This window comes from Salmo trutta, chromosome 17, assembly GCF_901001165.1.
Source record: "Salmo trutta chromosome 17, fSalTru1.1, whole genome shotgun sequence".
Taxonomy (NCBI): Eukaryota; Metazoa; Chordata; class Actinopteri; order Salmoniformes; family Salmonidae; genus Salmo; species Salmo trutta.
Genome location: NC_042973.1, coordinates 27,480,919 through 27,493,921, shown reverse-complemented (window position 1 = coordinate 27,493,921; position 13,003 = coordinate 27,480,919).

Here is a 13,003-nt window from a genome sequence, read left to right as displayed (position 1 = left end):
TCACATTAGAAGTGAATTTAGTACACTTAAAGTTGCAATGTTTTATGTCAACATCAAGCTTTCTCCCAGGCCTGTTGTCAAGTACAAAACTGGTGAGAGTGTGCGCAGCTGCAGGCCAGCCTTGGGTGCGGTTACTGCCCGTCCCACTCGTTCAGTGTCTGCTGGAGCAGTGGAGCAGGGGCATGGAGGACAACACATCCCCATACCCTGAATAAATGATTCATGATTCCCCTCAATGCTCTGGCTCGAAGAACTAACCCTTGTGTACTGGGGATGCTTTTTGCACAAAACTGCACTGATCAGCCACTCCTAGAGGCTGGTGATTTTAATGCAGGAAAACTGAAATCTGTTTTACCTCATTTCTACCAGCACCTGTGCAGCTGGAGGCAAAATAACTCAAGATCACCTTTAACCCACACACATACTGTACAAAGCTTTCATTCGCCCTCCATTTCGCAAATCTGACAATAACTCTATCCTCCTGATTCCTGCTTACAAGCAAAAATTCAAAAAGGAAGTACCAGTGATGCACTCAGTACAGAAGTGATCAGACGAAGCAGATGCTAAGCCACAGGTCTGTTTCGCTAGTACAGACTGAAATATGTTCCGGGACTCATCTGATGGCATTGAGGAGTTTACCACATCAGTCACCGGCTTCATTAATAAGTGCATCGAAGTCGTCCCCACATTTACCTTACATACATATCCCAACCAGAAGCCATTGAGCTAAGGGATAGAGCTGCCGCTTTCAAGGAGCGTGACACTAACCCAGACACTTATAAGAAATCCCACCCTCTGACGAACCATCAAACAGGGAGGCGTCAATACAGGACTAAGATCAAATCCTACTACTCCGGATCTGACGCTTGTCAGATGTGGCAGGGCTTGCAAACTGCCACGGATTACAAAGGGTGCGTACTCAGAGCATTCACTGACCAACTGACAAGTGTCTACAATGACATTTTCAATCTCTCCCTGACAGTCTGTAATACCTACATGTTTCAAGCAGACCACCATCATCCCTGTGCCCAAGAATGCCAAGGTAACCTGACTAAATGACGAACGCCCCGTAGCACTCACATCTGTAACCATGAAATGCATTGAAAGTCTGGTCATGGCTCACATCAACACCATCTCATACATCCTGGACCCACTCCAATTCACATACAGCCACAACAAGGCCACAGATGATACAATCTCCATTGCACTCCACACTGCCCTCCCCCACCTGGACAAGAGGAACAGCTACATGAGAATGCTGTTCATTGACTATAGCTCAGCGTTCAACACCGTAGTGCCCTCCAAGCTCATCACTAAGCTAAGGAACCTGGGACTGACTACCTCACTCTGCAACTGGATCCTGGACATCCTGACGGGATGCCCCCAGGTGGTGAGGGAAGGCAACAACACAACCGCCACGCTGACCCTGAACATGGGGCCCTTCAGGGGTGTGTGCTCCCCTCCTATACTCCCTGTTCACCCACGACTGCACAACTCCAACACCATCATTAAGTTTGGCGATGACACAACAGTGGTAGGCCTGATCACCGACAACAATGAGACAGCTTATAGGAGGAGGTCAGAGACCTGGCAGTGTGGTGGCAGGACAACAATCTCTCCCTCAACGTCAGCAAGACAAAGAAACTGACCGTGATCTACAGGAAATGGGTCTGAGCATGACCGCACTCACTTCAACAGAGCTCTAGTGGAGTGGGTAGAGAGCTTCAAGTTCCTCGGTGTCCACATCACTAGGATCTATCATGGTCCAAACACACAAACATAATCATGAAGAGGGCACTACAACACCTCTTCCCCAACAGTTGGCTAAAAAGATTTTGCATGGGTCCTCAGATCCTCAAAAAAGTTATACAGCTGCAGAGCACTGCTTGACATCCAACCGCAAGGCGCTACAGACAAAATTGTTTTAGCCACAATATATTAATGCCTTCCCACCCTTCTACACTCAAGAAGATGTGTTGTTACAACCAGCATGGTATTGACAGGGTTTGGGAGCTCTCACAGGAGACATTGGCTCAGGGAAAGATAGAGGTTGAGGTTTGGATACCTTCAACACAAACACAAGCACTACATGAACATCTGATAGCCCTGTCTGGGAGTTGTATTGACTTCAATGTTATGGATTTGTCCAAACATACTTTGAGTAGTTAATGAATGCCTAACATTTGCTGTACAAGTCAATATTAATTACCAGACATGGCTGATGCAAATGTGGTACCAATATATAGAATTGAATATAATGATCATGGTAATTCTGAATATATACTCAGCTTGGAATAGTAGCATTAGTGTTTCAACTTGCAGGGAGCTGAGGTAGAAAGTGTTTGGGGGTGAGGTCATCCTTTTAAGGTTTTTATGACTGACAGTTTGTTTACGCGATTTGTGAAATTGGAAAAATGTGCAGACTCTCGCTGGTGTGTAAGCTTGCTAAATCTCTTTTGTTGGATGATGACTCTGAACTTGGCCGGCTTCTACAGCATCATAGTCAATAGGACTATAGTGTTGTGACCAGTGTGAATGTACCCACAAAAGCCTTGAACAATGAAACAAGCTTTTACACAGTTTTGGGTCCAGGTGGAGATTTTCTATTTAACTCATTGTAGAGGTACAAGGTGGGAGTGTGATGAGCACAATATTAAATACTGATCATAGTCACAGTATAATACAGTTTATTTTGCCACCTGTACCTTGACATTGGACGTTCACATCTGAGGCGGCGATTATGGTTCTCATCGCCCACTGACTGTTGCATTCCTATGGCTACATGTTATGTTTTGCTCTCATATCTAGGTGATGTAACAGTGAAAGAAAATGACAAAACGATTGTGTTATGTTCCAATGGGGCATCCTCAGCCTACCAAAGCACCATAGTCTAACAGAGCAGGTTTTCTGTATTCATTTTGCTGTATTTTCACCTGAATAGTTACTTTGCTGGCTTTGTGAACACTATAATTTTCCCTGTTTAAAGCGCAAGCCTTCATAGGACAATTTACGTCAGCATTGGTCTGGTAAACATGATTAAACAGAGGGCCGTGTGGGCTGCTTGGAAGGTCATGGCAAAATCTCTAATTACATTATTACTCCGTTCTGTGGACAGTGAATTCGATTTCAGCTGCAGATGACATACTGCCTCCTGCGCCAGGAAGCCTGTGAGGATGTCATCAGCTGCTAGATGAGGGGATACAGTGGCATTGTCCACAGGTCTGTATATGTGGGCAGGAAGGCATTACACTGGCCTGGGCAGTACACACACAAAGCTGCTCCTGCAGCCAACCATCCCAGCTGCCCTAAAAGGCTGTGCCGTTCTCTGGAATTTCTGATACACAGCAGATGGGTGGAAAAGTCCCACTCCCATGTAGGCCAGCTCCTATCAAGGCTTGTTTGAATAATCTGGCATGCATGGGAAAACTCAGAAAGAGATGGATTTAGTACTACCCTCTAGCACATCTATTCTACTGCAGTAACTATACACACTGATATTTGATTGGTAGTAATTTATACCAGTATTTATGGGGTAAATAATAGACAATTACTGTCGACACCAGTTCCCTGCTTTACTGTGCAATGTCCATGTAGAGGGATTGATGAACAATGGGGAATTTTCCTGCTGCAGTGGCGGTACTGTAGCGTGGTATTGATACTGTACGTGTAAGATGCCTTCTGACGGTGGAGCTGAATTGAATTTAGACTCCATTAGAGCTTCTGAATCTTGTGGGGGAGTTGAGGCTGTTAGATTGCTAGATTGATGGAGTCTGACTATTGTCCTTGCTGAGGATGATGCAAGTCTCCTTTCTGCTTTAGCCCCCTGCTGGCATCCCCCACCTCACCCGTAGTATTGTGAGGGAGGGTGTAAGACTGGAGGCCTATTGTACAGAGATTTAGAGCTGGTATTGTGTGCTGGTACTGAATGGCATAATATTAACCACCTACAGTACATGCTGCTCATATCAACGACACATGTACATATTCTTGTATTTTTAACAATATTTTAGAATAGGGGAATTTTGACCGTTATCTTGATGTTTCATCATATTTCTGTTCACATCCACACAGCCTCTATAAGGGACTGTCTCTGGATTTGTTGCTGTTGCAGATGGATCACTGTGTTGCGACTACCAGGACAAACCTAATTCAGACATCCCGGTGTGGAGTTCTAGTGGAGTTCTAGTGGAGTGTGGTTGCTCAGAAAGGTGCTGGAGTTGTTTGGCAGTGTCAGTAAGTCTATTTATAATGTGGCTCTGAGTGCAACACACTCCTCAGTCTGCCCAGAGGAGAGACCAATAGAGACCTTCAACTAGTGACAAAGTAAACAGTGCTTTGTATGCGAATTCCCTATTATAGTCTGCACTCACTGCATCAGACTTCAGAGGCACCAGTCCGCTAGACACAGCCAGACCTAGCTCGACATTCCTCTTTAGGCCCCACGCTCTCAACACTGCAACAGGCCTACAGAAAGGGCCAGGCTGCTAATGTTCTGCTTTACTCTTTCTCAGTGTGAGAGGTGTGAGGGACTGCTGGAGGGTTGGGAGAGGTCAGGCCTGCTCTGTCTATAAGGACATGGCTGCTATAGCACAGGCCCAAGGAAGGCTGGACAGAGCCATAGAGCACCTCCAAGGTAAGGGACATATGAAATCTGGACACAGGCTTAAGAGGGCACAAACAGCAACACACACAGCATTACTATATTCAAATTAATACAACAACCTCTCCCTCAATGTGAACCACACAAAAGTGTTGATTGTGAACTACAGGAAAGGAGGGTCGAGCACGACCCCATTCACATAGACAGGGCTGTAGTGGAGCGGGTCGAGAGCTTCAAGTTCCTTGGTGTCCATTTCACTAACTATCATGGTCCAAACACACCAAGACAGTCGTGAAGAGGGCACGACAACACCTATTCCCCCTCAGCAGACAGAAAAGATGGGTCCTCAGATACTCAAAAAGTTCTACAGCGGCACCATTGAGAGTATCCTGACTGGTTGAATCACTGCCTGATATGGCAACTGCTTGGCATCTGACCACAAGGCACTACAGTGTCATGACGTTGGCCTGTGGGTAAGGTTTATGACCCCCCCATAAATACCTTTCTCCCTTCCCCTCTCTGACCCTACTGAAGGACTTGAATAGCCTGTGTTAAATATAGAGAGTCTGGGAACATCAAACAAATGGGGAAAAGGAACCATATTTTGGTAATAAAACCAGTTGGAAATATGCTTGGGAACGTAATGAGTATGGATTTCAGTTCGGTTGTCATCTGAGACATTATGACTGATGACAGGACGACATAAACTGTACCTGGGAAAGTATCCACCCTCTAGTTATCAGAGTCACATGGAATTGTTATGCAATTGAAATGTTTGATATTGAAATTGTTTGTTAGGAGATTAAATGTAATTTTAGCTTCCAAATGAGAGATTTGGGTTTTCATAAGGAAAGTGCCCTGCTTGATCAGCGGCCCACCCCTGTGAAGAGGAGGGGTTATAAACGATGAAACACATCCTTCCCCCCTCTCCACTATATAAGCCTTTGACGAAAAGATAACCACGTTGTTCCAGTACGTGAGGTCTGCAGCCTCTACGTTAGAAGGACACACATGTCAAGTACAGAACTAAGCCAACCTCGGCGTGAGCTTTGGTGGCGAATGGTATGAACTTTGAGCTTATTCACTACAGAAGTGATACTTCCTAGCCGTTGAGTTAGCAGCGGCCACTGTAGACGTGGGCTAGGACGGACGGACGACGGATCCAGTCTAACAAACAGACGAAGATACCACCACGTATCCAATTTACCACCAGAGACATTCTTCCGAGGACAGGAAGATCTGTTGGCCAACCCGGCCAGCATCTACGACCAATCTACCGAAGCGCAGCTCAGAGTAAATATTTATTGCATTTTCCTTTTCCAAATGGGCGGTAATTTAGAATGCATAAGATACTGTATTTACGATAGCATAGCTGCTGTTTGTTTGTTCCTAAGTCTTCCCGCTCTTTCATTCAAGCCCAACCCCCTTTCCTTTGTGTAACCAGCCGTCATATCTGTTCCGTCCACCGGGGATGTTTTCTGTGTGACATCATTTGTATTCTGTGTATTTGTAATTCTGTGTGATTAGTTTAGGTATTTAGTAAATAAATAATTAAACCCAATTTTGTATTGCTGATTCAACTTGTTAGCCAGGGTTCGTGAAGATAGCCAAGAATTTACAACTTTCATTGTGAGACTGAAAATAAGATAAGGGTTAATATTGACTGCTATCGATGTAAAATATGACTAAGTATTTTAAGAGTTTATTCGGAAGATAACGGCTCTATAAACGTTCTTCCGTGGTGCCCCGACTTTCTAGTTAATTACATTTACATGATTAGCTTAATCAGGTAATATTAATTAGAGAGAATTTTATAGGTTAGCATGTCATATCACTTAATCCGGCATAGCCAAAGACACGACAACAGCGTATGGCCCAGTACATCACTGGGGCCAAGCTTCCTGCCATCCAGGATCTCTATACCAGGCTGTGTCAGAGGAAGGCCCTAAAAATTGTCCAAAACTCCAGCCACCCTTGTCATAGACCATTCACTCTGCTACTGCATGGCAAGCGGTACCAGAGTGCCAAGTTTAGGTCCAAAAAGGCTCCTTAACAGCTCCTACCCCTGAGCCATAAGACTGCTAAACACTTAATCAAATGGCTACCCCAACTATTTGCATTGACCCCCTTTTTTACACTGCTGCTACTGTTCGTCTATGCAGACACTTTACCCCTACCTACATAAACTCAGCAAAAAAAGAAAGGTCTCACTGTCAACTGTGTTTATTTTCAGCAAACTTAACATGTGTAAATATTTGTATGAACATAAGATTCAACAACTGAGACATAAACTGAACAAGTTCCACAGACATGTTACTAACAGAAATGGAATAATGTGTCCCTGAACAAAGCGCGGGGGGGGGGTTCAAAAGTAACAGTCAGTATCTGGTGTGGCCACCAGCTGCATTAAGTACTGCAGTGCATCTCCTCCTCATGGACTGCACCAGATTTGCCAGTTCTTGCTGTGAGATGTTACCCCACTCTTCCACCAAGGCACCTGCAAGTTGCCGGACATTTCTGGGGTGAATGGCCCTAGCCCTTACCCTTCGATCCAACAGGTCCCAGACCTGCTCAATGGGATTGAGATCCGGGCTCTTCGCTGGCCATGGCAGAACACTGACATTCCTGTCTTGCAGGAAATCACGCACAGAACAAGCAGTATGGCTGGTGGCATTGTCATGCTGGAGGGTCATGTCAGGATGAGCCTGCAGGAAGGGTACCACATGAGGGAGGAGGATGCGTTGAGATTGCCTGCAATGACAACAAGCTCTGTCCGATGATGCTGTGACACACTGCCCCAGACCATGACGGACCCTCCACCTCCAAATCGATCCCGCTCCAGGGTACAGGCCTCGGTGTAAAGCTCATTCCTTCGACGATAAACGCCCTGGTGAGACAAAACCGCGACTCGTCAGTGAAGAGTACTTTTTGCAAGTCATGTCTGGTCCAGCGACGTTGGGTTTGTGCCCATAGGCAACGTTGTTGCCAGTGATATCTGGTGAGGACCTGCCTTACAACAGGCCTACAAGCCCTCAGTCCAGCCTCTCTCAGCCTATTGCGGACAGTCTGAGCACTGATGGAGGGATTGTGCGTTCCTGGTGTAACTCGGGCAGTTGTTGTTGCCATTCTGTACCTGTACCGCAGGTGTGATGTTCGGATGTACCGATCCTGTGCAGATGTTGTTACACGTGGTCTGCCACTGCGAGGACGATCAGCTGTCCGTCCTGTCTCCCTGTAGCGCTGTCTCACGCGTCTCACAGTATAGACATTGCAATTTATTGCCCTGGCCACATCTGCAGTCCTCATGCCTCCTTGCAGCATGCCTAAGGCACGTTCACGCAGATGAGCAGAGACCCTGGGCATCTTTCTTTTGGTGTTTTTCCAGTCAGTAGAAAGGCATTTTTAGGGTCCTCAGTTTTCATAACTGTGACCTTAATTGCCTACTGTTTGTAAGCTGCTAGTGTCTTAATGACCGTTTCACAAGTGCATGTTCATTAATTGTTTGTGGTTCATTGAACAAGCATGGGAAACAGTGTTTAAACTCTTTATAAGGAAGATCTGTGAAGTATTTGGATTTTTACGAATTATCTTTGAAAGACAGGGTCCTGAAAAAGGGCCGTTTCTTTTTTTGCTGAGTTTATTACTTTGTCTAAGCACATTGACTCGGTACCAGTACATAGCCTATTATAGTGTTACTTTTTTTGTTACTTTATTTATGCAAATATTTTCTCACTTGAAAAAATAATTGCGGCCTCCCGAGTGGCGCAGTGGTCTAAGGCAGTGCTAGCTGTGCCACTAGAGATCCTGGTTCCAATCCAGTGGTCTAAGGCAATAATAGCTGTGCCACTAGAGATCCTGGTTCCAATCCAGTGGTCTAAGGCAGTGCTAGCTGTGCCAATAGCGATCCTGGTTCCAATCCAGTGCTAGCTGTGCCATTAGAGATCCTGGTTCCAATCCAGTGGTCTAAGGCAGTGCTAGCTGTGCCACTAGATATCCTGGTTCCAATCCAGTGGTCTAGGTCAGTGCTAGCTGTGCCACTAGAGATCCTGGTTCCAATCCAGTGGTCTAAGGCAGTGCTAGCTGTGCCACTAGATATCCTGGTTCCAATCCAGTGGTCTAGGTCAGTGCTAGCTGTGCCACTAGAGATCCTGGTTCCAATCCAGTGGTCTAAGGCAGTGCTAGCTGTGCCACTAGCGATCCTGGTTCCAATCCAGTGCTAGCTGTGCCATTAGAGATCCTGGTTCCAATCCAGTGGTCTAAGGCAGTGCTAGCTGTGCCACTAGAGATCCTGGTTCCAATCCAGTGCTAGCTGTGCCACTAGAGATCCTGGTTCCAATCCAGTGGTCTGAGTGCTAGCTGTGCCACTAGAGATCCTGGTTCCAATCCAGTGGTCTAAGGCAGTGCTAGCTGTGCCACTAGCGATCCTGGTTCCAATCCAGTGGTCTGAGTGCTAGCTGTGCCACTAGAGATCCTGGTTCCAATCCAGTGGTCTAAGGCAGTGCTAGCTGTGCCACTAGAGATCCTGGATCCAATCCAGTGGTCTAAGGCAGTGCTAACTGTGCCACTAGAGATCCCGGTTCCAATCCAGTGGCCTAAGGCAGTGCTAGCTGTGCCACTAGAGATCCTGGTTCCAATCCAGTGCTAGCTGTGCCTGCCACTAGAGATCCTGGTTCCAATCCAGTGGTCTAAGGCAATGCTAGCTGTGCCACTAGAGTCCCTGGTTCCAATCCAGTGGTCTAAGGCAGTGCTAGCTGTGCCGCTAGAGATCCTCGTTCCAATCCAGTGCTTGCTGTGCCACTAGAGATCCTGGTTCCAATCCAGTGGTCTAAGGCAGTGCTAGCTGTGCCGCTAGAGATCCTCGTTCCAATCCAGTGGTCTAAGGCAGTGCTAGCTGTGCCACTAGAGATCCAGGTTCCAATCCAGTGCTAGCTGTGCCACTATAGATTCTGGTTCCAATCCAGTCGTCTAAGGCAGTGCTAGCTGTTCCACTAGAGATCCTGGTTCCAATCCAGGGCTACCTGTGCCACTAGAGATCCTGGTTCCAATCCAGTGATCTAAGGCAGTGCTAGCTGTGCCACTAGAGATCCTGGTTCCAATCCAGTGCTAGCTGTGCCACTATAGATTCTGGTTCCAATCCAGTCGTCTAAGGCAGTGCTAGCTGTGCCACTAGAGATCCTGGTTCCAATCCAGTGGTCTAAGGCAGTACTAGCTGTGCCGCTGGAGATCCTCGTTCCAATCCAGTGGTCTAAGGCAATGCTTGCTGTGCCACTAGCGATCCTGGTTCCAATCCAGGTTCCGGCCGCCACAGGGAGACCCATGGGGCGGCGCACAATTGGCCCAGCTACGCCCGGGTTAGGGGAGGGTTTGGCTGGCCGGGATGTCCTTGTCCCATCGCGCTCTAGCAACTTCTGTGGCGGGCAATGCACACTGACACGGTCACCAGGTGTACTGTATTTCCTCCGACACATTGGTGCGGCTGGCTTCTGGGTTCAGAGGGCATTGTATCAAGATGCAGTGTGGCTTGGCTGGGTCATGTTTCAGAGGACGCACGGCTCTCGACCTTCGCCTCTCCCGAGTCTGTACTGGAGTTGCAGCAATAGGTCAAGACTAACTACCAATTGGATACCACGAAATTGATGAGAAAAAGGGATAAAAAATATATTTTTTATAATCTGCATTATTGGTTAAGGGCTTGTAAGTAAACATTTCACAGTAAGGTCTACACTTGTTGTATTCAGCGCATGTGACAAATACAATTATTTGATTATATGAGCAACAGTATATGAACAACCACTACCAGGAGTTATCAGAAATGGGCATGTAGTGGAGGGTTGGACAAACTACTTAACACAAGTATATGCAGACCGAACCAACAAGCAAACAAACAATACACACAGTATGTTGGTTGAAGATCATAAGTGATTGTGATCCTCCATCTGTGAGTACATATAGAGCTCCCTGAGCCCACAGGATGCAGTCACTCAACGTTCAGGATGACTACCGTCACTGACTCCTCCTTACAGGGAAGCAAGAGATCAGTCTCGCATACACACACACACACACACACACACACACACACACACACACACACACACACACACACACACACACACACACACACACACACACACACACACACACACACACACACACACACACACACCAATAGACCCAACACCACTGGTCTAACCCCCTTAACAGCATGTTACATTCCCCAGCAAGAAAACCAAATCATCTTTCTCAAACAGAAGGGGAAACCAATAAAGTCACCAACAATAAAAACGAAACAGGTGGGTTTTTAGGAGAGGTTCTGAAAGACACTCATGGGGGTGTCCACTGAAAGTTGACTAGCAACAACAACTGGAACCTAAAAGACACCCACCATGAGACCCACTAAATTTGTGCAAGAAGATGCAAACAGAAAAACCAAAACCAAACTTAAAGACAGAAAGGAAACCAAAAAGTTAAGGCAAAACAAAAACAGGGAAGATCAGATAAAGGATTGTTTGTCTAGACATCACACTATGGCACACCAACCAAAAGTGTTAACCCTACACATCTCTCAAGACAACTGGAGCACAGGGCCAGCCAATATTAAATAGCACCTGGGCCAGCACAGGCGAAACAAATTCCCACTAACGAGACGGCAACCAGCACAGGTGTAACACATACCGACTAATGAGGTGACACCAATCGGCATGCCCTATGTGCTAATGAGCTATACATGCTAAAGTACAACCTCAAAACATAAATGGAAAAACCAAAACCTGTAACACGTCTTCCAGGTGTTTACAGCCTCACAGACTCTGTTCTGCTGCTCTGAGAAGTTTGACGTTCTCAACTGGAATGTACTTTCTTATTGCCAAGCTATTTGAGAGGGCTCTGCTAAAGGTCAGGAGTCACAGGGAGTGGCACCCTAACATGAATACACCACTGAGAGTATGTTTATGAAGCTCACTTATTTATTTACACACACACAGAGTCCCTGTCATTGTGAGAGCAGCTATTTACACCAAGGTCTCTAAGGCTCAGTGCCCTGAGAGTAACATACGCTAATCCAGGCTCAGCCAGTCAATCTCTGGTGTAAAATGTCATACAGAATGACATTGTGCTGCTTTTTCTTTGGACACAGCCAGACAGAGAGATGGGCCTGGAGACGGTGGATGGAGAGTAGAACTTTTCTGACTGCTGTCAATTAAAGGACCACTGGCCCCAATTAGGATGGCAATCCATTACGTCCTTCTAAGCCAAAAGTGAAATTCCTAAATATGTCTCTGTATATGGATGGAATGTGAGAAGTACTGTATATGATGACATTCACTCAGTTAGCAAACAAGTGGCAAAAAGTTGCATTACAAGTTCCTTGTCAACACCATTGTTATTATATTCCAATTATGTTTGATTTATAAAAGACACAGTTAATGCTTATAGCAAATACCCATCATCAATATTTATATACAAAGTATGATGCACATACACATTGACACACTTTATTTTTCCTGGCCGTGCGACCCCAGTCTCTCCGTCCTCAGAAAGACACTGAAATAGCCTAGTTCAGGGGGATTTCAGAGTACTAGTAATAACATGGCTGTAAATTAAGGAGCGTCGTTGCTATGTTGCCTTGTTATTGCATCCAAGTGCGAAGGGGGTCCAAGTATCCCAGAGTGAATCAGAGCTCTCACACTCTGCTGCTCGTCGTAAGGACGGGACTTATAACCTTTCTGAATTACCCCTGACAGATAACATGCAGTGATATCATGTTCTTCCTCCAGTAAATCATGACAACAGCTGCTCTATGGAGCCATGATGTTGAATTTAGGATTCTGGATGGGATCAAAGATGATTTGATAGAGGGAAAAATACATGAAAGCTGACAGTGAGAGTTGTTCTTATCCTAAACCTTTTCCTCTATAGGGGCTACCAAGGAAACCTGACTCCAACATGACATGTTGATGAAAGGGGAAGCAATGGCTTACACACACACACTTGGAGTTTTCCTCCATGTTGTAGTTCTTCCATGCAGCAGGGACAACTGATAAAAACATGAATCAAGGCCATCTGTAAAACGTTCCCTGAGTCCTTTACTCTGACTCTTCCATCGCTAGGTAGGAAACATTGAGCACTCACATTCCTTGCTTTCACAAAGTTCTGTTCACATCCTGTGATTTATGTTGATTGTGGAAACGATGAATAATCTTTGTTGTTGCTTCATCAAACATATGTGTGTGACAACAACAACATAGTGTTTTGGGTACATGGCTACTGTACATTCAGCAAATATGCTCTGACAACATAAATAAACAAATAGACGTGGTCATAGCATTCTTATTTTAATTGATTGAAGGCAAGTAATTCTGGAATGGAAGATGCCCATCACTGCTACTTGTGTTAGCAGTGATGGGC